The following is a 25,778-nucleotide window of genomic DNA, read 5'->3' as shown; positions in this document are numbered from 1 at the left end:
AGATATATTTCTTGATCAAAATAAATCATAAAAGTAGGTGTGCCAGGTTTTAATTATTTCCAGTGAGAAAGTGATCACATTGTGATTTCACCTCAAAATCTAAGTCACATAACACTGAAAATAATAGCCTGACCATTTCACCTGCTTCTTGTGCCCTTTTTATATCAGAAATTGCACACTTATGAATAGTTCAGTTTGGGGTAAAACTGTTTGTAACTTTTACATCCATTTATAAAGTATGCACTGAGATAGCTTATTTTATATCCATTGTGGTATAAAAAAATCACAGCAGTCACCACAAAATGTATCATCACAATATTCCATTGCCAAATCCTTTTATTAGTTTCAAAAAATGTATCGTTTATATCACAGTCACAGGAATAAATTTACAATATAAAACTTGTATCTATCACACACACACACATCCATCATTTGCTTAGTTTCCACAATAATCAGTGTCGTGACATTTGTACTTTTAATGTCTTCCAAAGCTCGTCACCATTAACAAACAATATAACAACTGATATCCCTACAGTTAAATTTAACATCACCTGCACTAGCTGTATGTATCATAAATTTATGGTATGTTTTTCATAAATTCTGCTACAATTCAACCAAACAAATCCAGATACTTGTTTACTTGCACAGTATGTCACTGTTCCAATCAGTTCAGGTAGTTACAAACATGTGCTTGCTAGTCTGTATTATCCAATAAGCTAAACCATTAGACAGGATGATGTGATTATGTGGGTATTCTTGCTATATCTAACACTTGGCACAACTATTTTATTTGAATCTTCCTGGGTGTGATAAAGTATATTGTTAATATTCAGCCAGCAGATCTGGGACAGAATGTGTTGATTTGTCTGACAAATAATAAGCCTCAGCTCAATTGGTGAAGTTTAGGGTGAAAGATATAATATATCTACAGTTATTCTTTTGAAAGGAGAACCTATAACACTGACAGCATTTTCTCTGATTTGACCAATCTTTTCATCTGCGAGTCCATTGGTACAATGTTTACACCACTATTCAGAAACTTAATGCACACAGTCTGAAAAATAATATTTGCTTGTTAAGCTAATGTGTGGCAATCTCCCTGGTGCCCTCCATTCCTTGATTATTCAAAGTCTCAAACATTTTTTGCCTTTGAGCTTCAAGAACTATTAACTGCACGAGAGTGTATGTGTATGTTTTGGTGGGTCATAATAACAGTACAACATACCATTCCATACTCATTACTGACCACAGAAGTACTAGATATTACGTGCACCTGTACAAAGTTTGCCAGTTTTCCATGGACATGCAGTACCTATTGACAAGGCAAGAAGTACCCAAGGTAGGTCTAGATTGACCATTTGTGACATTCATCCCAAATCAGAACTGTCAATTCTCATTTTGGTTCATTGCACTGTATCTGCATGGTATCCAGTATCTGAACATTCAGGAAATAGATGTTATCTCTTAGGTTGATAAGATGATAATTGGTATTTCCATAATGCTGACCTAGGTGGTGGTGTACAACAAAGTCGAACTCTTACAGCATCATTATAAAATATGCAAATGATTTTTGGAGTTCATCATCCATTTTAGTGATACCTAGTCCAAATATGTAGTGACTTTCTTAATAATAACGATGAAAATGTATGGAATACACTTCATCTGTAACAAAAATCTGTAAATAATGTTACAATGATATTCATTAATATTATGACTTTACTCTGCATTTCAGAGTACAGCCACTTCACTCATTTGCTATTGAGTGCATCATCTATAGCAGAATTCTTCAATTCCAAATCTAACACACTGCACTTTCAGAGAATACTTTTAATTTGGTTTGAACCAGTTGCACTTTATGGCATGTGCTGATATGTTTCACTTTTAATTGCCTCAAAATATGTAATTACATATCTGAGGCACAAGGATTGTTATGAGACAGGATATGACATCAAATAAGGGTTTTAATTTCTTACATCACTCTAACTACTAGATGATAAGATCACCAGTTCATAATACTACAAATACCACATCTGACAATTTTTTATTATTTTGTATTGTAAAGATGGCTGGTGTGGGTATTAAAACTAATTAAAATAATGTACAGGAAAACGTTCCAACCTTCCTAGGCCATTTCCAGGTTAACAAAGAAGAGTTTGCAATTGACCATTGCTGAGCACTTATCCCTAAGACTATTTGAAAACAGGTTTATCACTGTTTTGGATCAGTACCAAATTCTAAGTCTTTTTCAAGAGGTATGTGTTCAAAATAATAATCATTTCCAAGTCCTGCACAATAAAATGAATAATATATTTCAACAACTGATTCATTTTCACAGAAAGAAAGAGTAGCATATATTCAGAGAAATTACCAGTAAACTTTTAATGACCTAGTTTCTATATTTGTCTATTTTAAATCTTACAAGCTTCTGTTACATAGGCATAACATATAGTTAATATGAAATACCATAAGACTGTGATTCACAATAAAGATAACTGCCAGATTAAATTCTGGTATCTCAAGACAAGAATTATACTAACAGTTATTAATCAAAAAATTGCCATGAAATTTCTTTTCATGAGCCTTTAAGTTTGTTTTTTGAGTAAAGCCTTTATGACAAAAATTGCAGTAAAATAGTTCACGGAATGCAAGGTGGCATTTCATGTGTCTGTTGAAGGTAGACTTGTCGAAGAAACTACGCTTACAAGAGAAGCAGAATGTTGACTTCCTAACAGATGTTTCTTTGGTACAGAATATTCTTTGCTCAAATTCAAAGTCAGGTACTAGAAACAATTAAAATAATCCATTGAAGTTAGTTTCATTACATGTACCTGTATAATTATTACAGACTACAAGATATACCAAAGTACAAAGTTTTTAATTTACTTTGCAATACCAAAATTTATGTTAGCTTAAATATTTATTACATACAATTAACTGCAACTTTCAGTAAATTGAAAGAGATGATTGCTCTCCACTAATTATAACATGAATGGGTATACAAACCTGTTTCAAGTAACTAAGCATATTTTTGATTAGCAACAAATTTTTTCAAACATTCTACACTCACTGAGCAGGTTTTCACAACAGCTCTTCATATGATGTACAATTTAATAGAGAAAACAACAATAAAATATGGTACAGTCATTACAACCAAAGACACTTTCTCACACTTATTTAACAAGTAGTAATCCAAGGTAAATTTTTGTTATAACCCATGCTTCAAATCTGACTCATAACACTATAACTTGTGCATTTACACAAACCAATTTAAGGATCCTGACTGAGTTATTTTGGGATGCCTGCATAACCTGAAATCCTTCATACAAATTTTCTATATAAACAAATAGGCACATTTGTTATTTATCATCATACTATTGTCTACACAAACATACTATTTAAAGCATAAAGTTTGAGCTCTCTTAAATAAAAATATTTTTCTGTTAGTACTAAGATAACTCTATTTTATATATATTAATACAAATATATACGTTTTTTAAATTGTTGTTTGGTACTGAGATGCCATAAATTAATTCGTATATGAACTATTCCTAAGCTTATTCTCACCAATGAGTGAATATCTTGGTAACAAAGACTATACAAGTTTGGTGTTTCACTTTATAATCACATATATAATTGTGGATCTCATAAAGCTCGGAAGGATACATAACATAGACTGGCAGAGATGATTACATAGAGAGAGCAACACTTATATAAAGCAACTGCACTCATACGCTAGTATTACAAAGTAGAACTTCAATTGATTTAGAATAGATGGTTCCAACAGTATGATGCTAATTTTTTTAAATATGAGTATCAGAAGGAGAAATTATTTTTTCAAGGGCAAGAATATTTGATAATTACTAAAGGTTTGCTTGGCATTTTATCTTCTAGATAGATTCTTACTTTCTATAATATTTAGAGTGTATGTTCTTTGTTATACAGAAAATAATGAGATCTAATCCTTTGGAAAATTATTCTTTCTGTGTGAATAAGAAAGCAGGATATGTTTTTATGAAAGAAAAGGCAAAATAATTTATTTTCTTGTAACTAAACATTCACCACACCATTTAGTTAAAACAGAAGTCCCTCAATCACTCTTTATAGAAATGTTACACCAGTGACTTTCAAGTACATACACACACACATACAGTTCCCCAACAGTTCTTTTTTACTTGAAAACGTTTGGTATAATATATCACAATATTGAGAATAGTCACTGACATACAAGTTTTTAGAATTAATATTAACCTCACTGAAATTATGTATAAAAGTACTACAGGTCTTTAAAAACTTTTATATACTTCATTTTATTTACTTCATGGTTATCCATTATACAGCATAAGAAATAAAAAATTCTAACAGTTCTCAGTTTTCATATATAAACTTACTTTATTTTGCACATGCACAATGAATATTTTTCAGAAAGTGGATGCTGCTTCTGACTTGAAATTAAAAACTATCAAATTGGATCATCTACACCATGTTTTAAATTACATACAATTAAAGTAGTCTTAAAGGTTAATAAAACAAAAAAAGAGGATAAAAAAAGAAAACATTATAAACCTGTGTTCTGTATAAGAAGTAAATAACAAGCACTGATAAGCATAAGCTTTGTAACCTAACCAAAAAATGCTTATTTTGGTATATTTTTGGTGCATCCATAACTTAAGTTTCCAACAAGTAATAACATTCTGTCTGATACATCACCTTTAGGCTTATGTAATTAATAACACATCAAGGAGAAACTGTATGCTAACATTTAAAATTTTCACAAAAGCCACCAATTTCTCAGATTGTAAAGTTAAAAAGTAAATTTTTAAAGGTAAATATAAACATTTAATTAATAAAAATAATGGATGGTTCCTCTCTTAAAGTTAATTAAACACTTATTAAATTTCTGACTTAGAATATCATTAAACTTACTGATAATACCAGAAACATTTATATTATTTATATGAATCGATTATATGCATGATGTACTCTAGTATTTGGTTTAATTTTTAGAGTACAGCAGTTCTTGATCTGAGTAATAGAGAGTTTGTTACAGAAAGTTAAGCCACTAGTAATAATGTAAACATATCGAGCAAATAAAAGATAATCATAAAATCTTACTGGGTTAAGGGTTACTTCATTTATCAACAGATTCAGCAGTGTCAGTGTTCTGTCTTCAAATACAGACTTCTAACCTACAAAGTTTAGTCATTCTTACACATATCTACAAAAAACTTTGATGTACCCATTGAACTTTATTAAAACAATACAAAAAATAGGTTAATTCAATTTCATAACATGCCATTTAATGATGAGTTTTAGTCTAACATATGTAGGTGAATGTATCCATTATGTACCAAACTGTTTGGTATAGTTAAACTAAACCAAAATTTATTTTTGTCATTTAGTCACAGGTCTCATAAAATTCATGAGTATTAAAATACAATTGGTTAAACAAACTATGAAAATGAAAGACTTTAGTTCCTTTCATCCATGCTTTTTCCAACACTAATGTAGTCTGCATTTCTCTACAGTTATAAATATTATTACTACAGCAGTCATTTCAAAAAGTTTATGACTGTCTGATGTTTGAATTGTTTCTACCTCTCCTTGTGTGTGAGTTGTATAAAAAAAAAGTACTACTGAGGTCTGTACAAGTTAAAAGGCATGTAATAGTTTGCAAGGTTAAATAACCTGATTAAGCTCTGATTTAAGTTTGTTTGTTTTTTTAATTTCACACAAAGCTACTCGAGAGCTATCTATGCAAGCCATCCCTAATTTAGTAGTGTAAGACTAATGACTAATCTCTCTTTTATACAGAAGTTGTGCTCAATATTGGCACTTGCTAAGATTTTAAAATAATCTGGATAGACAACAATTTTGTACATGCCTTTAATGTTATAAAACTGTACAGATACTAACAGAAAAACTATAACACCACTTATTAAAGAATTGAAAGAAACACTACAACACTCACTCCAGCTAATCACTGTGCTCCATTTTACAAAAATACAAATTAAAACAATGTTATTTACGAAGGTTTTAGTTTGTATTGCTTTTTTTAAAACTTTGTTATACAAACGTGCCAATGGTTTGAAACCTACAGCTTGACAGTTAATTTACGATTAAGCCTCCTGTGTCTTACTGATCACAAAGAATTCACTTACTGAATTATACAGAGAAAGAAACTTTGCTTATAATGTATAAAAACTTAATTTCAAAAAAATGTTAAAATACTAATTCACCTGACCAAAAATACTAATAATAATTTCAAATCTGTACAAAAGAAAGAAACATACATATTTTAACAATAAACTGAAGAATTAATCAACTCCATGACAAGTTTTCTTGTGTAGTTTCAGGTATCCAGGCCAGCTAAATGTTTTAGAGCATACAGAACAAATGAATTTTTTACGCACAGGTTGGTGCATTAGCTGATGTCGCTTGAGGCTACTCCTATTGGCAAATATATGGTTACAGAGTAAACACACATTTTCCAGGTAGGGCTGTTTTAAATACTGATGCTTCATATTGTCCATGTGACTTCCCATAATCAACCCTGAAAATTACCACAAGAATGAAACTTTATGTTCTAATTTTTAAAAAAAATACTTGAATATATTGAAAAATAAACCTCAGGTCTGTAAAAAGAAAACAAAAAAGTAGATATTAGTATGAGTATACTTGAACATGTAATGAGATTATTCAAATGAATTTCATTGTCTTTTCAATTTCCAATACTTTCATAAAGGTTAATTATACATACTATGACTGAAGTAATTAGTGCTTATTCTAATATATCCTCCTCAGCTAAAATAGAGTAAAGGTGGATTTCTAACTTTAAAAACAGAAAGGTACTTGTGTAAATGTCCTAAGGAAGCAAATTAATGAATATATGTATCAACATGTTATTGTTAGTATATCATGTTTTAATCTATATATAAGTATTCAAACAATTCAGATTTCACTCATTTTATATGTAAATTTGTCATCCTACATCTAATATATTTCATACTAAAACCATAATAATTAAGAGAATCTTTATACCTACAATTTTAGTTTTCAAAAATAAAAGATGGGCAAATTACACAATCCCACTTATCAGTTTTATTGGTCTCTCTCTCAATCCTAAATATAACAAAATTAGTCTTACTTATCTATAATAACAAAAACATACACACTTGTTTGTCTGAGGGAAAACAGTCACATTACTTAAATTGAGAAGCAGACAACCTACACTAATTGAAAAGTCTATTTACACAAATAAAATGGGTATGACAATATTTATACAAAAATTACTGGCTATAAAACTGTTTAACAAACCATAAAAGTTAACACATCTTCACAATTTTAGTCCATGATTTGGTCAAGTTATGTTTTCCTATGTAAATCAGAGATGCTTGATTAATTTTAGGTTTTGCAAAATGAACAACAGAGAAATAAAAAACTGTGTAGTAGTCATGCACAACATTAATATAGGTTGAAAATATTCCAAAAAATTAACACCAGTATTCTAAGCATTTAAAGACAAAACCAAATTGGAAAAAAAAAACATATCTACAAAATCGATATTTACAGAAGCATTTAAAAACTTTAAAATTGTAAACATATATATATATTCAAAACTGAATGGCCAAAAACATGGTGAACCCAACTGTAAGTAAACCTTTTTTTTTTTATCCCAGTGATGCCTAAAGTGTATTGCTCTTGGTGTATAGTCTGATTTTAGTATTATTTAATGAACTTAAAATGTGAACATTCAATGAAAAATTTTCCCTCTTTTTTTCATTTTCAAACTATTTTGTATTTCTATTATCACCAATTATCAGAATATATTCAGCATAAGTTCGGTGAACCATGTCTCATAAAGATATTCAAAATCCTAAATGGTAACAGCGTTGGTTTCACACAGGCTGTATTATAACTCTGTTATAATAATTCTGTTTATGGTTTTCTATATTTCCTGTATCATTAATTAGTAAATTTACACACTCTAGATATTTATCTTAACACAAGAATGTAATATCCAACGTAAATACGGGTTATCATCATACACATCACTAGATGAATGGAAAAAAAATGTGTATGTAATTTCTAAAATTAGATTTTACTGTGTACAAAATATGTATATATGCAACTAGAAACACTGCCCAGAGTTACAGGTTTTTCAAAACAAAGCAAAATCAACATTAGGATCCACAAAAAAACATGTAGAAAATTTTTTTTATATAAATAACTTTAAAATATTTTAACATTATACAACTTACCATTTCATACAGAAACAGCATTTTTGGTGATTTACTTCCTGATTCAAATACCACTATATTTACTCAAGATGAGAAATATAAATGCAAAGTTTCATTAAATTAATTTATTTGAAAAATTAGATGGGCCTTTTTAAGACTTGAAATGTACATTTATTTACTACAATTTCATTCAGTCACTATCACAAAATACAATTATGAAAGCGGGTGAAAATTCAGTACATAAATGAATTTTATGAGCTATAATCCTACCCACTTAATCAAGACACCTCTATAGGATGAGGGAGTCAAGAAAACAAATTTGTTTTCTGTATGTATTAACAAATTATCTTCTGCTTTCTTTAAAATAAGTACACAGAGGAATGTTGAAACATGTTTTTAATAATTCCCAGTTGTGTATTTTGTCTACAATAATATTTTTTATGATAACAGTAATAAACTGTTCAGCAACAATTAGTTTATATTTTTGTAATCTAAATTAATTTTATTACAATGCATACCTTTAATATTTACAATACTTCATTTTACAAGGAAACCAAAGTGAAGAGGCATTGTTGTTAATATGAATAGAAATCATTCTTTAGAACTTATTCACAGCTTTAGATCCCCATACAAACAGGGTGGCATACCAAGGAACAAGAGAACTTGTTAGTTCCAGGAAAGGCTAATAATTAACACAAACATGGCAATATCAACTACACACATCATTGAGTATATTATATTAATTTTGAATATGCAAGCCATATGACAATCACACTTCATATAAAGTTGCAGTGGAATTATATATATATATATATCAAACTACATTTTGACATTCTTTGGCAATTTGTAGGTAATATGATGCCACCCAAAACAAATTATTTTTGGCCAGTCCTTCCCAACACAAAATATGCATACACTAATATCTTTAAAATGTTTTCAGTTCAGGGATGTAGAATTTTAAAGACTTGGATATCCTTTGTAGTCAATGGTATTGAAAAAAGAAAAGAATCAACTTCAGGTACCAGGATCATTCAGAAAGAAACCTGCAACAAGTTGTACCTTAGCTATGGAGAGTAAAATACCACAAAGTTCCAAGACTGTCCTTTTTACAGTGAAAGTTATGCTCCATGGATACATTAATATTTAGGAACTTCAATGGTCATACACTGTGAGCTTTTTCTGTGTGAGTGAACCTTATGATCAGTTTCATATTACATTTTAACTTCTTATCTGTAATAAACCCATAACTTCAAGTTATGTAATACTTTCACTGTGGCTGGGATGTATACTTCCCAGTGCCCCCCCTCAAGTTAAGTGAAAGTTCATCATCAGCTTTAAAGCTATTAGTAAGTCTGTTTCCATCCACACCAGATTCTGCAATCTAAAATCACAGAAATTTAACGTGTAAAATTCAGAGCCACATTGTTGAGAAATGGTAGCTGTATTGACTAGTTACAGTTACTTGTGAAGCATCATTCAATTTCTAATTAACTGGAAAAATGACACTGCATAAAAACTACAAGGATTAAACTGGAAGAGTTTTTGTTCCTCAATAGATAGTTTTAAACAAAATGACCCCCATTTTAGTGCAAGTTGAAAGCTTTTTGTAACTTTACTTCATTACAAGACAGTATATAAGTACCATGACTTATGAAGAGAAAGCTTGTCTTTTTGCCAGTTGTTATAAATATAACTTTGCAATTCCATAATAAAAACATCTATTATTATTGATAGCATTAACATTGTTAATGACAATCACTTGATATATATATATAATCTGCACACACATACACCCTCATCCCCATCTTTCCTTCTAAATTAACACTACCAGCTGCACCAAATTATCAAAGTACAACATTCCTACTCCTCTAATCCAATGTACTTCTAGTTTTCTATTTTAACTTTTCTGCAAAAAATAAAAATTCCAGTCCCTAACCCCTTCCAATTGCAAGCAGGATTACCACAAAACTCACAACCAAGTCCCTTGTTAATGACATCTATAGCTTTAATATACTACCATGATAAATCAATAAATATTACTATTCTTTATCACACAGTACTCAGCAATACATTGGTGAGCTTTATATTTCTCATCCTAAAGCTTCTCATAAGATCAAGATGACAGAAACACATAATAAATACAAATAAAAGTACCACTAACTATTTCTTCCTTCCAGTTTAGGCTTTAGGTTAGGCACTGGTTGGGTACAATTGTTGGTTCTCAACCATTTAAAATGGTTTTTTTCTTGGGGCACTCCCATTTTCCCTCAACATAAAATAATTTGTAACTGGATATGTCAAACTTCACCACAAACTACCACTGGTAGTCTCAATCCCCATCACAAACTTCATTATGGATCTGTTGATCCCCACCACAAACACTATTATTGGATCTCTTGATTCCTACCACAAAATGTTGTATTGGATCTCACACCCCCATGAATATTTACTCATGAACAGGGCATAGGGATATCCATTTACTGCTTAGAAACTAGTACAATGAATCTAAAATCCTTTCTACATTGCCAACAAGGCATACCAGGGTTAAACAAGAAATTCAGCAGTGCACAGTCTAAGCTAAAACCAACTTTCAACAACTTCAATACCTAAAACAATGGATAGAAAGGTTCTTCAAAACCTAGAATGCTTGGAGACAGAAATCTTTCACATTTAACAATGAAACTGATAATTTAAATGTCTGAATACCTTCAAATACATAAAAACATCAAGAAAAAGTACAAGAAAAAAGTAATGAAATTGTTGAGCCTATCTGTAAAGATAAAAGCATACAACTCATGAAGACACATTAGGTTATGGCATTATACAAAATTATAAAATTGAGGTTCATTAATAATGGTTGAATTATCTGACCACTACTTTTTTTGTCACTACAAATATTCCTATTAATGATTCAAGTGATAAATAGTCAACTACTTCAATTCAAAATGCTCCCCAATGGCTGGTCATTATTCAAATATTATATTGTAAACAATAAAACCTATAAACTAAGCTTTTACACATTGGGTAATATGATAACACTAAATAAGAATAGTGGCACTTTTAATATGTTAGTGACAATTTATTTGAGTATAAATATATATCCATACATTATAATGAGTACAGCAATAAGATTTATACAATAAATGAGTACAAAATCATAGGTCATATAAAAAGACATCATAAGTTGTTGTTTTTAATCATAAAATATGACAGGGCTTTTACATCCTCTGGACAACTAAAGTGAACTTGTTTCAGAATGGTTATGGGTCAAACCTGTTCATTCTTGTTTGAAATCTTATTTGTTACTCAACAGTTGCTGGCAGATTATATAATGACATTCTAAATCTGACATTATCCAAATTTTCCCACCTGAAAAAACAAATAATAAAAGAAATATTAAATCTTTTTTTTAAATATATATTTCAGTAATTTTAAATATTGTAGCTTTGCCTGGTCAAACCTCCAACCAGATTAATCCCAATGACTTGGACTGAGATAGGGTTTACAGAAATCTTTGTCTTAAAAAAATACAAACCAGCAAAGTCCTGACAAACTCTGAAAAGTATGACCCAGTAGAATGTTTTAACTACGTAAGCAACAGACCTCAGTTTTTCATAAAGTATTTGATATAATTTTATTCATTCAGAAGCCTACAAAAACTTACATGGTTCAACTTTTCCAATACAGATGTGTTAATAAATATTTTATTGTTGATTCAAATTACTATTAACTTAAGTGAATAATTCTGAAATTTACATAATTACATACTAATAATCAAATAAAGAATATCAGACTAAATAATGCATTTAAAAACATTACCATAATGATATTAACTCAATGCAAAGTATATTTATTTAATAGGTTCTTCACTCTAGGAAGTAACTATAATGAACTTCTCTGATAAAAAGTAACAAAAATTTAAATCATTTGGTTTTGAAACTTTCAAAAAACTACTAATATGGAATGTATTAACAACAGCTGCATTATATTTCCACTAAAGTATTATAGTGCTAGAGACACGTATGTATTACAAGGAGATTCTATTCAAAGGAGATTCTTTAACAGTTCAAACCTGGATGTGAAGAATGATATTGGTATAATTGTGCAACATTTTATTTCTTAAACAACTTTCCTACAGTGTTTGAAAAAAAAAAGTGAAACTTTTAAACAATTAGTTAAATGACTGGTAAAATCACAAAGTAACATTTAAAATATTTTTTGGTAATGTGAATAATAAACAATTTTGCTAAAAGAAAAGATGGAAACTAGTTGTGTATGGGAAGATGATACTGTAATGTTGTCTTTCTGGTGAAAATCTTCCCACAGTACTGACAGGAGAAGTTACGATGGCTTCTGTGCTGATGGTGTTGGTGTGCTGACAAAGACTTTTTTGATGAATAATGTTTTCCACAGGTATCACAAAAAAATTTGTCTATTTTTCCTGGTTCTGTATAACACATATTTATTCCAGTAGTAGTAAAGCCTACCATAAGGAAATAAGAATAAAACTTTTGAATTTACACCTACAACTTGAATTACAAAGATATAAAGAAACAACAAGATTAGTAAAAACTTATAAAATTAAACTTTACATATTTTTCCAATTGCAATTTTAATTTGAATAAAATTAAAACTCGTTAAAACTCTTGCATGTCTCTATGCTCTTGATTAAACAATACACCAAACACAGTTAACACACACAGGATGTAAATATTTCTTTATTTATTAATTTTAAAAGTAGCATTCATTTTATTTCAAAACATTATCACGCACTCAGAATTAAAATGATAAAAAGTTAAACGACTTCATGCTCTGTTCACAATGTTAAGAGAGTGTGTGAACATTTGTAAGAACATGTTTATCCACAAATTTATTACAATAAGACAATCAAGACACTAAAGTAATAATATATGGCATTTAATTTTAAGAGTATCTTAATTTTCATGTGTATGACTCTGTACACATGTTAAAATGGTTGCAATTTTCACATTAGGAACATTTTTATGTCATCTGAAGATGGTCTAAGAAATTAAATTTTGTCTATAACCAGGAATTTTTATGCTTGTGAAGTATGACCTATAGATCGGTGACTTGTATGAAATTATAAAAAGACTGATATTTTTTAAGCAAATCTTTCTCTAGTGGTCTTTTACTGGTATTGGATTAAAAGCTTTGTTAGCAATAGCATGAAACACAGATCGATAATATTATGTTCTCACCCATACAGAACCAGAAAGAAATATTTATTTAGAAAATTATTTATCACTGTTATTGTAATGTTTCATAACACTGTTCTACAGCTGATGCTTCTGGTTTTTACCCTCAACAATAACTGGTGGGTTATAAACAACCGATATACATTATATTTTCACAATGTGTGCATGTTCTACTTTCTGAAAACCTATAAAGGATCAGTAAATGTTGTGAGATAATATCACAGTCACACAAAATACAGATGTAAAGTTTATAAGCATTAGGATGATATGTCTAAATTATTGCTGAACCCTATTTTTCCTAAAAACAAAAAAATTAAATACTCAACCTAGTTATGCATTTGTTTTCAAAAAATAGAAACTTGCATATTAAATTTGCATACCATTTGAACAACACTGAAGTAATATAGGTATATTATAAAAAAGATTAGCATACTAAATGTTTCTTTAATTAATCAAATTATAAACTTTTCATTATGTGTTACACTTATGTAATATTAAAAAAATCACTATTACAAGCTTAATGTAGTTTCTGTTTTTATTTTCCTCTCTTAGGTCTGTACAACCAGATGTTATAGCATATGTAAGGCACCAAGTAGCAAGTTATAATAATAATTATCAGATCAAACCTGGAAAATGAACAATGATATTTCAATGTAATATATACTAAAGTTACATAATTCAAATGTACATCTTACAGTCTAACAGGCAAAGATGAATCTAGTACAAACTGGAATCCAAATAAATATTTTCAAATTTTATAAAGAAAACATGAAATATTTACAAAGTACCTTTTAATTTATGTGAAAGAAAATGTGAAAAAGGTAAAAGTACAATAAGAAAACAACTGGAAGTTAGCGTTGGAAACGTGTGATGCATAAAAATAACATCATCAAAAACAATAAGATCTTTTCAAAGTAAATTATATTTGTTAGGCATTAACATATAAAACCTCTCCAACACTTTAGTTACAGGTTTGCAAAATCACAAAAGCTGGATTCAACTATCACACTCGCATGTCCTGCATGCAAGTTGTTCCAACTCAATACTTATCTACAGCAAATCAGTTAGCAGTGAGTTGTGACCTGAACATAACAACTTAACATTATCAAAATAATCATTCTAAAATTACATACTGTATGGTACCATAATTCTTACACTTTCAATCAAGAGGACCTTAATTATAGCTGATGAAAATAAGTCAATTTTACAACTGACTTGTCTCAAATTTTTCCAGGTATAACCTTAGGTCTTTTTTCATTAATATTTTCTTTGAAAAAAGTTTTCCACAACATCTATGTGTAAAAGTTTATATCACAAAGAATAATTATTGAAAACAGACATATAATTTACAATATACATTACCATCCAATGACAGCATGAGCTACTCTGTAGACCACCATCAAATGACCAAAGACTATTTTTCACTGTGAAAATTCATCCCCTTGTACCTTCCACAAGGTTTCTGTTCTAGATTACCTGAGGGTCTCCTGATGCACCCTTTGCCACATCAGAATTTATACTCTAATTATGTTCTTGCATAAAGACCATAACACTCTTCCAATACTCCACCATCCAGATTATTATGAAATAGTTACAGAAGCCTGTATAAAAGAAATGTCTAAATAGCAACTTTCTTGTTGTAGGTTTTGATATGTAATCATTATTACTGATGGTTGAGTTACTGAAAAGTGTCAGGTCTAAAACTAACTTATTGTTTTTCACTTTATTATGATTGAATAAGTATTAAATCAAAACTCGTTACCAATAACAATAATAGCCATCAACATACTTGTGTTTTGAAATGTTTACAGTACCTTAGGAGGCCATATTAACAGACAAATGCTAACGTTATTTAATCTCAAAGTAAAATTGATATTGGTGCTATACGTAAATATTTTCACAATACAGCTGCAGTAGATAATTAATAAGAAGTGCAAAAGTAATTGTTTTAGCACATTATTTATGCTTTATATAAAGTTATAATTTTTCTACACTGAAAACATATTTCCATTAGGTACTTACCACTATCACAAAATTAGCTATTTTCATCCAGTGCTGACTTCTGTATGGAAACTTTTTCTTTATCAGGCATCCCAATGACATTTATAAAAAAAGAGGAAAAGGTATATAGCCTGGCGCCACAGCGCGGCGCAGCCGCGCCTGACTAGGGGATTCCGAGGGCATTTACCCCCCGGAAAATTTTTAAAAAATGGATGCTATTTGGTGTGATTTGGTGCAATCTGGGACATAATTTCTTTATGTTTTTTTAAAAATTGCAATGTTGGAAAAGTACACAATATATATCATATAAAATAACAAAGGAAATTAAAAGACTAAATCAAACTAATAAAAACTATAACTTTCATTTACAGTTTTTAGCAGATTGATTTATTCTTTTAATTTGCATTCATTTTTTAGAAGATATATCAAAATATCTAAAATTAACAAATAAAATAAAAAGTAAATAAATGAAATTTAAGATTGTTTATTTGCTATTTATTCAGTTTAATTTTTTTCTAAATCAAAATATATTAGTAATATGAGTTAATAAAGCCAAAATAACTCAGTAAATATTTCAAATACAAATCATTTCATTATTATCCTTTTGTCATCAATAACATCATCATCATCAACTACTGGTTTGCTGCCAATTAAATGTTTTACAGTCATTGCCAATAACTACTTCTCTGCTGCATATATTCCATACAATTTTCAAATCACATAAAATTACTCTTTTGACTAATCATGACTACCTACAGTTCAAATTGTTCATCTATGCAATCTTGTCATTATACTACTGGTACCTTAATGTCAGTGAATTTTCCATTCTTTCACAAATTGACAATACAAACTAAAACAGCATATGAAGGAAAGCTATGACATTGCTTAAAAATTCAACTACTGATATGGTTCAATATTAAACTACTGATATCAGTGATATGCCTCAGAAAATAAATTTTGTACAGTCACTGACATCAACAACTACTGCTCTGCTGCATGTATTCTATTAAAATTTCAAATTACTTAAAATTACTCTACATGACTACCTACAGTAAAACTTGTTCATCTATACAATCTTGTCAGTAAATTACTGGTACATAAATATCAGTATATTTTTCATTCTTTCACAATACAAACTGAAACAGCAAATCAAGGAAAGCTTTGATATTGCTTCAAAATAAAATTAATGATATGCTTTAAAATAAACCACTGGCACTGTATGCTGCAGATAATAATAAAATGTTTTTCAGTCACTGATATCAACTTCTGCTCTGCTGCATAAATTACAGTCAAATTTCAAATCACTTAATTTCCTTTAATCAATCTTGGCCACTTTCCTCTTTTTCGAGACAAGGGTTTCCAGTGCTCTCTTCCGAACTTTTTTTCTCTCCTCTGAATGGGCAGCTCTCTGTGCTTCTGCAGTTTTCTGGAATTTTTCTTTAGCCAAGGTGGCTGGGCCAGATTTCACAGAACCATAGGCCTCAAGCCTTTCTGCCCTTTTCTTCTGATTCTCCCTCAGCTTTAAGGTATACTTTGAAGCTGTTGATCTAATGTCCTTACACATTCTCTTGTCTACAGGATCAAAATGAACATCTTTCCTTTTAAACATTTCAATCGCTGTTGTTTCTTTGGAGCGTAGAGAATATTTTATCGTCTGGTATGCACACGATACCAGACCACGAGACCTGCAACGAGACTGCCTCCAAGATGGCGGTCAGATTTTTTTTTTTCTGCAATAAACTTTGAAAAAATACGATTTCTCCTCAAAAACCACCTACCCGGCCCCCAAATCGCTCATATTTTCTCCTTGAATTTACACAATCGTGGGTGATCGTTGGCTGTTTGAAAACCACGAGAAATCCTCGTTTCAGCGGAAAAATGGCACGCATGCTTTATGCATGCCACAAGCCTTCTATCCCCCTCCCCTCACAATCAAATAATTTCAACATGTCTCTCATGCAAATCATGTGTCACTTCTCAAATAATAGGAGCATAACATGATGTGTGTGACTCCTTCATTTGGTCAAACTGTTTGTTTGGCAGAAGGTGTGAGCAACAGGAGAAGGGGAGAAGAAAGGTGAGAAACAAAAGCAGAGGTAAGTACCTATCAGAAATACATTTGCAGTGTAGGAAAATTACAACTTCTAATAGAGTACTACCATCTTCTCACAAAATTAGCTAGAATCTCACACTAAAAATAAGACAGGGCTGGTGCAATAGAATGACACAAGGATACATTCAGAAATGACAAAGAGTCAGATTGGAAGATCTGATGAGGGGGCTGCACCACTTCTGAACCAGGTATACTCTTTGCTTACATGTGAAATATGTAAGATATAAAGGCAGAAAAAGAGAGGAGCAGATCCAAGTGGGAGAGAACTGTCCCAGGATAATTATCCCAATCAAAAATGTATAAAAGTATAAAAGTGATAAATTAATGGATGTGCCCTACGATAAAGAGTGGTTAGGACATCAAGATCATACTCGATAAGTCAACTACATCCAAAATCTCCACAGCTGGGAACTGAAATACACAGAAGAATAGGATAAAGAACACACTGTCTTAATCTCAAGTTTAAGAGATTGAAGGGAAACTAAAACCATTCTAACTCCTGAGCATGACTCAATATCTTAGATATACCAATCCAAGGACCTGACATCTGATATCCATATTATAAAAATCAACTGCCCCAACAGCAAAACTGAACAGAACCATCCAAAAAATGTAACATCCTTGGAGTAAGATACAATGATGGATAGCAAAAAAAGACAGAACCAGAACACCCCCTCAACACCATCATGATCTACAACAGATGGAGTATAAATTGAGGGAGAAACATAGACAACTATAAACATGTGAGAACTTATGTTGATTGGTTCTAACTCCAACACCCAGCCACAGAGTACCAACATTCAAGAGGGGGTAGGATGATGAGCTTCCCATTGAAAGGTGAATTGCAATTTCAGATCTCATTTCTTATACAATGCATGTTCAAGGATATCATGCCACCTACATCCACAGAACACCACCAACCTACTCTGCACTGAATAGTTATAGCCATCTTTGTGTGGAGCCCATGCAGGAAGATGCCTCTACTGAAAAGTGGTTATTCCTGTATTCCTGAAGGGGAGAATGCTTTAGAGAGTCCAGAGGAATGTCATCACCTAAAACACTACAATGTATGACCACAAAACCCTATTTTGAAAAACATAATATGGATGAGCAACTATCCCCTTCTGCTTTACCCATGTAATCAGCAGGTGATGAATACCAGAAAGGGCAAGTTTATGGCAACTGTTCAATGGAACCATCAAGGTCTGATTGATCATGGGTCTCTCCAGGAGAGAGGTAGATAGAATAAACAATGATTATACAACCCAATGAAACATGGATAGCTACAGCCTCCTAGGGTATATCGAGTGGCAAAAAAAGGGCAGGCACATGCTAATCAACCAGCAGTGCCACACCTCTGTGCACTTGTCAATCATGTCACTTTGGTCCAAAGGAAGCTGCTCAAAGGTGACTGTATTGATAGATTTCAGAAACGTTTCCTCTAAGAAAAGACATACAGGATGATAAGAATGAATCAGAAACTTGATTTAATCTACATCAGAACAGAAACTTCAACAGTTCCACTGTATCAAGGTGGCAATTTTTACTTTAGTGGAGAAGAATTGGGCAGAGAGCTCTTCTGTTTTTGACCACACAATTTTTCTTTAGTCAAAAGAGGTCTATAAACTTCCAAAGATCCTGCCCTAGGTCAAGTGGGCAAGTCTCTGTCAAGGAAGGCAAAAGGCTTTTCATGTGGTTTGAGAATGACTCTGAAAGAGACATGGAGATTCTGTCTGCACTCCCACTGTAGCAGTGGAATGGAGTGCAGCAGCATATGTCTTAGATAGAGTGGGGAACAATAACTTCAGAGCCTCTGGATAGGAGATATCATTCAATCTTCAAATGTTGCACATCTTTCTCCTCCACCTACTTAAGGCACAAACAAATATAAGAAGGGTGGGAACCATTAAGCAGTTAACACAGTGAGGTTCCAGTTCAAACTCATAGGCAATGTCATCTTTGCCCCCACAACGAACATGTTAAAGAACCATGACATTTCAAATGACCAAAACACTAACACTGGAAACATTCGAGACAGTATGGAATATATGGCTGTACCTTAGAGTTTAAGTAATCTGCCTCAATAGTGGCAGATGAATGGGGCAATGTAAACATCAAAATAAGTACATATGAAGACAGCATTATTCTGTCCTCAGAGTGGAGACACACTGCACTGCAGAAATGCCTTGGCTGGAGAAATCAGTAAGGATCTCCAACTCAGGAATGTTCTTTCAGTCCATCTCAACAATAATTCCTCTTGAGAAATTCAAAGTAACCTAGACAGGCATATCCCCAATGGTCTTTGAATTCAGAAAGAGTTTGGTGTGTTGCAGTGTTGATGTTTCCACCAAAATATCTCCAAAGCACAATTTCCTTACTGACTTGGGAGAGCCAGCAAGTCCCTCTTATCCCTTTTGAATGAAAGAGGGAGACATTTGCCCTAAGTACTTTTCAGATAAGGAATGCAGAATCAGAATTTGGGGTATTGAGTCCAAGTGTAAATCATCCATACATAGTTGTTTTCAAATTATGTTTTTTTAGGTTTTTGTTTCATGAATGGGAGTATTTGTAATAAATAGGATATATTTCAGTGCCCACTGACCCCAACCACCATGAAGCTCCACAAGGGGACACACTACAATGTCAAAAAAGGACACTGTAGCAATGCCAGGGTTTTGTGCAATATACCCAAACACCAGCATTGGACACAATGCCCATAACATCCACTGAGAACAACCAACACTGATACTTAGTTGACCCTAGATTGGCCCAGAAGGGGAGGAGGGGGATTAGGGCTGCCCATTTATAGGAATTCAAGGCTAAAGTGGTATGTTGGTTTGGACCCCTCAACCACCATGGTCCTCTCCTTCTCATGTCACCACACACTACATACATGTGAGTGGATGTACAGATCCTTGAGGAGGTAAAGTGAATGCACGTAACCTTCTCTGGGAGGTTCATCCACCACGTACAGGAATCCACCTTGAGAAGTGTAATTATATGTCAATCACCTTTTCACTTGTGAATAATACTCATATTAATGTCTGAAATAGATCAAATTAATAAAATATATGTATTTCTAACATCTTGTGTATGTTTTATATTAAAACAAATTCTGTAATACAACTTGTCATTGCTAACAGACTTACAAAAAAGCAAAAACAACACAATCAAAAATTTATTTGGCAGATTTTCAAATTTCAAAATAAAAGCTACACATTACAAACAAAGATATTGCTTAAAAAATATAATCTACACTGGCAGGTCACTACTACTCAACATCAACTAAATAGCCTTTCAGGAGAAATGCTCATGGCTGGCAGACATAACTAAGCAAGCTAAATTTTAAGATCTAAATCATGACTTATTTTGCATGTTCACATATTTATAAGATATGTTGATCACAATATTACTTTCAGGTCAGCATGAAGAGAATCTCACAGCAAACCATTTCTGACACAGCATTCTTTCAAGCATTTCAGGTTTCACTTCTTAACTGCCTGTTTCAAAAGTGAGATTAAGTCCTTCTTGACATGGGTCTAGCTATTACTGATGTTACCCTCACTAGTAGCACCCAAAGAGTTTCTCTTTCCTTACTATGACTTTGGCTGAAGTCACATCCTTAATTTCATGCTTAAATGTTGCAAGAGTAACATTCTTATTCCCCAGACAGTCTTTTCTGGAGCTGATCTTATTTCATTTGAAACATGACAAATATAAACCATTTAAACACATGGAAAAAATGACTACTGCAGGGCACAAGTTTGTTTTGAAAATGTTAAAAATTATAGATGTATATTTTATACCAAGGAATCTTTCACATGAATTTGTGTATAACACAGTAGAAGTTAACGTCACAAGTTTCGAAAGTCAGTTTAGCGATATTAAATCCCTTAAATATTTCTAACACAAGATAGTTTCATAAGTTTTTTAAGATTCATGAACACATATATCTTCTAAGAGTGCTGTATATCAATGTTGTGGATACCAAATTTAGAACCAAAACAATATTTCAGTGTGTGTTAAATGGTTTAACTTTAGTCTCGAAAAGAAATTTTAAAAAGTGGCAAAATAAAAGCATTATAACAACACTTATCAAACTTTGAAAATTGAACATGAAAAATGTGTTATTCATTACTTTCAAAAGAAAACCAAACAATAATTAATTATCAGAGTAAATCAAGATACATTACAGAAATAAGCACTTGATACTTTCAATGATGTTTCTCTTTTGGTCTTATTCTAGACGTAATATTTACTCCTCAATATTTCTTTGTATGTACATTAAGAGACAAAAAAAAACAACTTTGCATTACACTAGTTGGTGTAAACTCATTCCAAACAGAAAGTTGTTTAAAAATTTTTACATTTAAGAATGCATTATTGCTCATGTTTTTAACTATATGAAATATGTAATTAACTATATGACAAATATTTGTCACATCACAACAACTGCATAAAACCCAAGCCATCAACCACTGAAGATCTACTGCAATTAACATAACCTCATCATTTCTCAAAAAAAAGTTAAAATATACTCAACATCAATATGTAGCCTCAGTGTATGTTTCACAATTTTCTTCAAAGATACAAAAATGTCTATTGGTACATTGCCATCAAATAATTTTGAAATAACAAGACCAGAGGGAAAGTAATCAAGTCAACATTACCTACTGCCATAGGCTTCTCTTATCTGACCAAACTGAGATTTGATCATCACTCTTACACTACATCCATTGCCATAAATTGTAGCATGCATTTCTGAGGTAACAAGAATAATGTGTCCTCGGATTCACAGTCTAGGTAAGCCAAGCTCCTAACTTTAATAAAAACAATCACTTCATTAATCAAGATGTATAAATTTAGCAAACTATAATTACTTCATTAAATTTAAGTATATTCAGACATAGTACTCTAAAAACTGAGAAAAAACCTTATATTACAACATAATTTTGAAAAAAAAAATTTTACAAAAGATTCTTGGTTGATTAGTGTAAACAAGCAAAAAATGCAACATACATAACTTGTCATAATTAGCACTGAATCTCCTCTTTAATGTTACCTATGTTCCAAGTTCAAATGTGATCAACAGGAGCCAAGTATTAACTCGTTGACTTAGCACAACGGAAACAGCTTCCTTACTATATTGATGGTCATACCAGTGGGAATGTGAATAACTGAATATTCAAAATTATAGAGCAACTCATGATTACATCACTCAGACATATTACTGCTGATGTCAGCAATGGATGATTTTTTTCATGCAAAGACAATCTATCTGTTACACAGACAAAACTGAATGACAGTTTGTTCCATGTGTCTATTCCTAAGATTCTAATACTAGTATTAAGATTATTTGTTCTGTGGGTAGTATTCTCTAGTCATAGTTATAGATGCATCTCTCCATTAACTCATTCACTGTGGCTTGGACATTTATTTCCAGTCTCAGTAAAATAATTAACATTTAGTTAATTACCACTTACCAGAACAGAATAATACTCCACATTTATGTAATTTTACTGGAATGTAGAAAGGCCAAGCAACATGCAGCCCAGACACTAGCTGAACTGTCCACCAAATCTTCCAATGCAAGCTTGCTGCTGTACTGACCTAGATTAGTGGTCAGATCCACCAGAATTTTTTGGTTTAAACTTTGTGCAAAGCTACTCAAAAGCTATCTGCACTAGCCATCCCTAATTTAGCAGTGTTAGACTACAGGGAAGGCTTGGTTTGTTTTGTTTTGAATTTCACGCAAAGCTACATGAAGGCTATCTGTGCTAACCATCCCTAATTTAGCAGTGTATGGCTAGAGGGAAGGCAGCTAGTCATCACCACCAACTCTTGGGCTACTCTTTTACCAACAAATAGTTGGATTGATCATAACATTATAATGTCCCCCCAGCTAAAAGTACGAGCATATTTGGTGTGACAGGAATTCAAACCTGCAACCCTTGGATTATGAGTCGAGTGCCTTAACCTTAACCACCTAGCCATGCCAAGCTGATCCACCAGAACTCCTTCAGTTCTTCAGAATAAAAACAGTACTAACCATGGCTCTATGGCATCTCTCTTGCACCTTGCAAGTCGTCAGATGGAATCAGAAAATTAGTGTATCTTACTCTGAAGCACGATATAAATAAACAATTCTAAATCAACTGCCAAATCATGACCAAAGCCAAGTTTTAAATATTATACAAGGCTCACTAATTGTGATATGTGCTACATTAAACATTTTAAAATTCAGTGATTAGGGTAGTTTGCATGTATTATACATATTAATATAGATATTTTCACAAAATCTGCAAATTTTACTGTCTATTTTACTTAATGTCAGATTTTTAAAAAATGGCAAAGACATAACAATTACAATGAATCTTCTCTAATTTAGCAGTTTGGGTTTTCTTCATAATGTGATGTATGAATTTAAACTTTGTTATGTTTTCAAACTATAATTCAAAATAATCTGTTGAGAAGTGTAAGAATATGTCACAATTTTTACACAATGTTAAATGTGTACATTACGTAATACACTGTGACTGGTTTGAATTTAAGTGTTAATGTTAAGATTTTTTAATATCGTAAGTTTAGATGAGATACAATGGAAACTTCCTGCATTTTACTTTGAGTTGAGTTAATCAAATATACACTCAATTAAGCATGTTAACACTGTAGTCCCACTTTGTAATTACATCATACTTGTAATGTTACCACACTTTATACATAAAATAAAAAACACTTAGAATTTTTTTTTTAAAAAAGGTAAATTATCTTTAAAAGAAAAGTTATTTTGAAAAATGGCCTTGCCATATTCAAGATATTAAAAAAAATAGGTACACCTGTTTAAAGCACTAGAGTTAAGTATTCTTTACATGTAATTTACTACTCAATTAATGTCTGTATCATTTAAAAAATACTTTCTGCCCATTTCCTACACATAGCTCTATACTTTTCACACTTTACAAAATTAAATGTTTCAGTTAACTAATAATTTGCACACTAAGAATCAATCTTAGTGCCTTCAACTGCACAAATATTTCTCTACCTTGTTTGTTTGTTTGTTTGTTTGTTTTTTATCTTACATTTATGAAGTGTAAACTCAGTAACATTAGCTATCATTAAATGGAAATCATGGAAAGATTAATAAAAATGTATGGTCCCTTGATGGGACAACAGCAAGTCCGCACTTTTAGTGCTGAAATACAGGGTCGAATACCTGCAATGGACACAGAAGATAACCCAAAGTGTCTTTACTTTAATAGCAAACAAAAACATAAAATAAACAAATATTTTCCTTTTACAAAGAAATGAAACGTGTATGCATAGACATATCACTGCATTACATTTATAGAAATTACCTATAATTAATCTCATGTGACTTCATGGGCTTCCACGATTTAACTATGAATAAAAATATCACTCAATTACTGCATTTTCAAGTTAATTCGTTTGCAGATTATACAAATGCACTATGTGTTTATACAAGTTTATTTATAAATAAATATCCTTACAAATGATTATGTAAATTGTAATAGCAAAACCATGCTACAAAATTCTTAACAGACTAACATATGCGGTATCTACCGTTCTAATAAACAAGTTGACCATATTACCAAACACGTAAGTTTTAACTATTAAATGTGGTATAATAACACGAGGGATTTATTATTCAATTGTAATTTGTTACTTTTGTAATCTATAGAGGGTACTTTTAATTTTTTATACTTATTATGAAATTGAGACAAATTGTATGAAAAATTTAAATTTATTATAAATACTTTCACTTTTTCTGAAAATTATATCATATGAAACGTAAACATAAGATTAAAGAATTCCTATACTCACAAAATTCTAAAAAACGCCATACTTTACCAACAACTGTCTGTTGAAATCAAAATATATTGACATCTGCTGCGCTCTAGCATTAATTTATTTATCCATGTTAAAAGTGCAAACTTAAAATTTTAAAAATTAATGTCAACATAATTATTTGCTAAGAAGATGATGCAGCTGAAAAGCTAATAAATGCGCAGTACTTTTAAAAAATATTTGTAAAATCGGAACAAATGCTTGCACCGACAGTAGTTGTCGGGGAAGCATCAGGACAGAAAGCAGACCATCTCGGGCGTTCTCTCAGTCTACATGTCTGTTACATATACTTAGAGAGAAAGAGAAAACTTTTTACTTCAATATAATACATGGACAGATCTATAT

The 25,778-nt window shown here is 31.4% G+C and overlaps 1 long non-coding RNA gene across 16 annotated transcripts; it reads right to left on the bottom strand.

Annotated features, from left to right (window-relative positions):
• Positions 1-303: 303 nt before the first annotated feature.
• On the bottom strand, positions 304-25,671 carry LOC143238987 (uncharacterized). Of its 16 annotated transcripts, none has more exons than XR_013020892.1 (5): positions 25,410-25,659; positions 22,238-22,387; positions 6,291-6,550; positions 5,113-5,186; positions 304-2,780 (listed from the first exon to the last, which is right to left on the bottom strand). It is a non-coding gene; the product is annotated as an uncharacterized LOC143238987 (long non-coding RNA). The 16 variants fall into 16 exon arrangements; XR_013020890.1 differs by lacking the exon at positions 304-2,780 and adding exons at positions 14,816-15,054; positions 15,476-15,532 and having other exon boundaries at positions 4,283-6,550; positions 25,410-25,669; XR_013020893.1 differs by lacking the exons at positions 304-2,780; positions 5,113-5,186; positions 6,291-6,550 and adding exons at positions 12,335-12,720; positions 14,816-15,054; positions 15,476-15,532 and having other exon boundaries at positions 25,410-25,666.
• Positions 25,672-25,778: the final 107 nt, after the last annotated feature.

This window comes from Tachypleus tridentatus, chromosome 13, assembly GCF_004210375.1.
Source record: "Tachypleus tridentatus isolate NWPU-2018 chromosome 13, ASM421037v1, whole genome shotgun sequence".
Taxonomy (NCBI): domain Eukaryota; kingdom Metazoa; phylum Arthropoda; class Merostomata; order Xiphosura; family Limulidae; genus Tachypleus; species Tachypleus tridentatus.
This window is presented reverse-complemented; position numbering and strand designations above follow the sequence as displayed.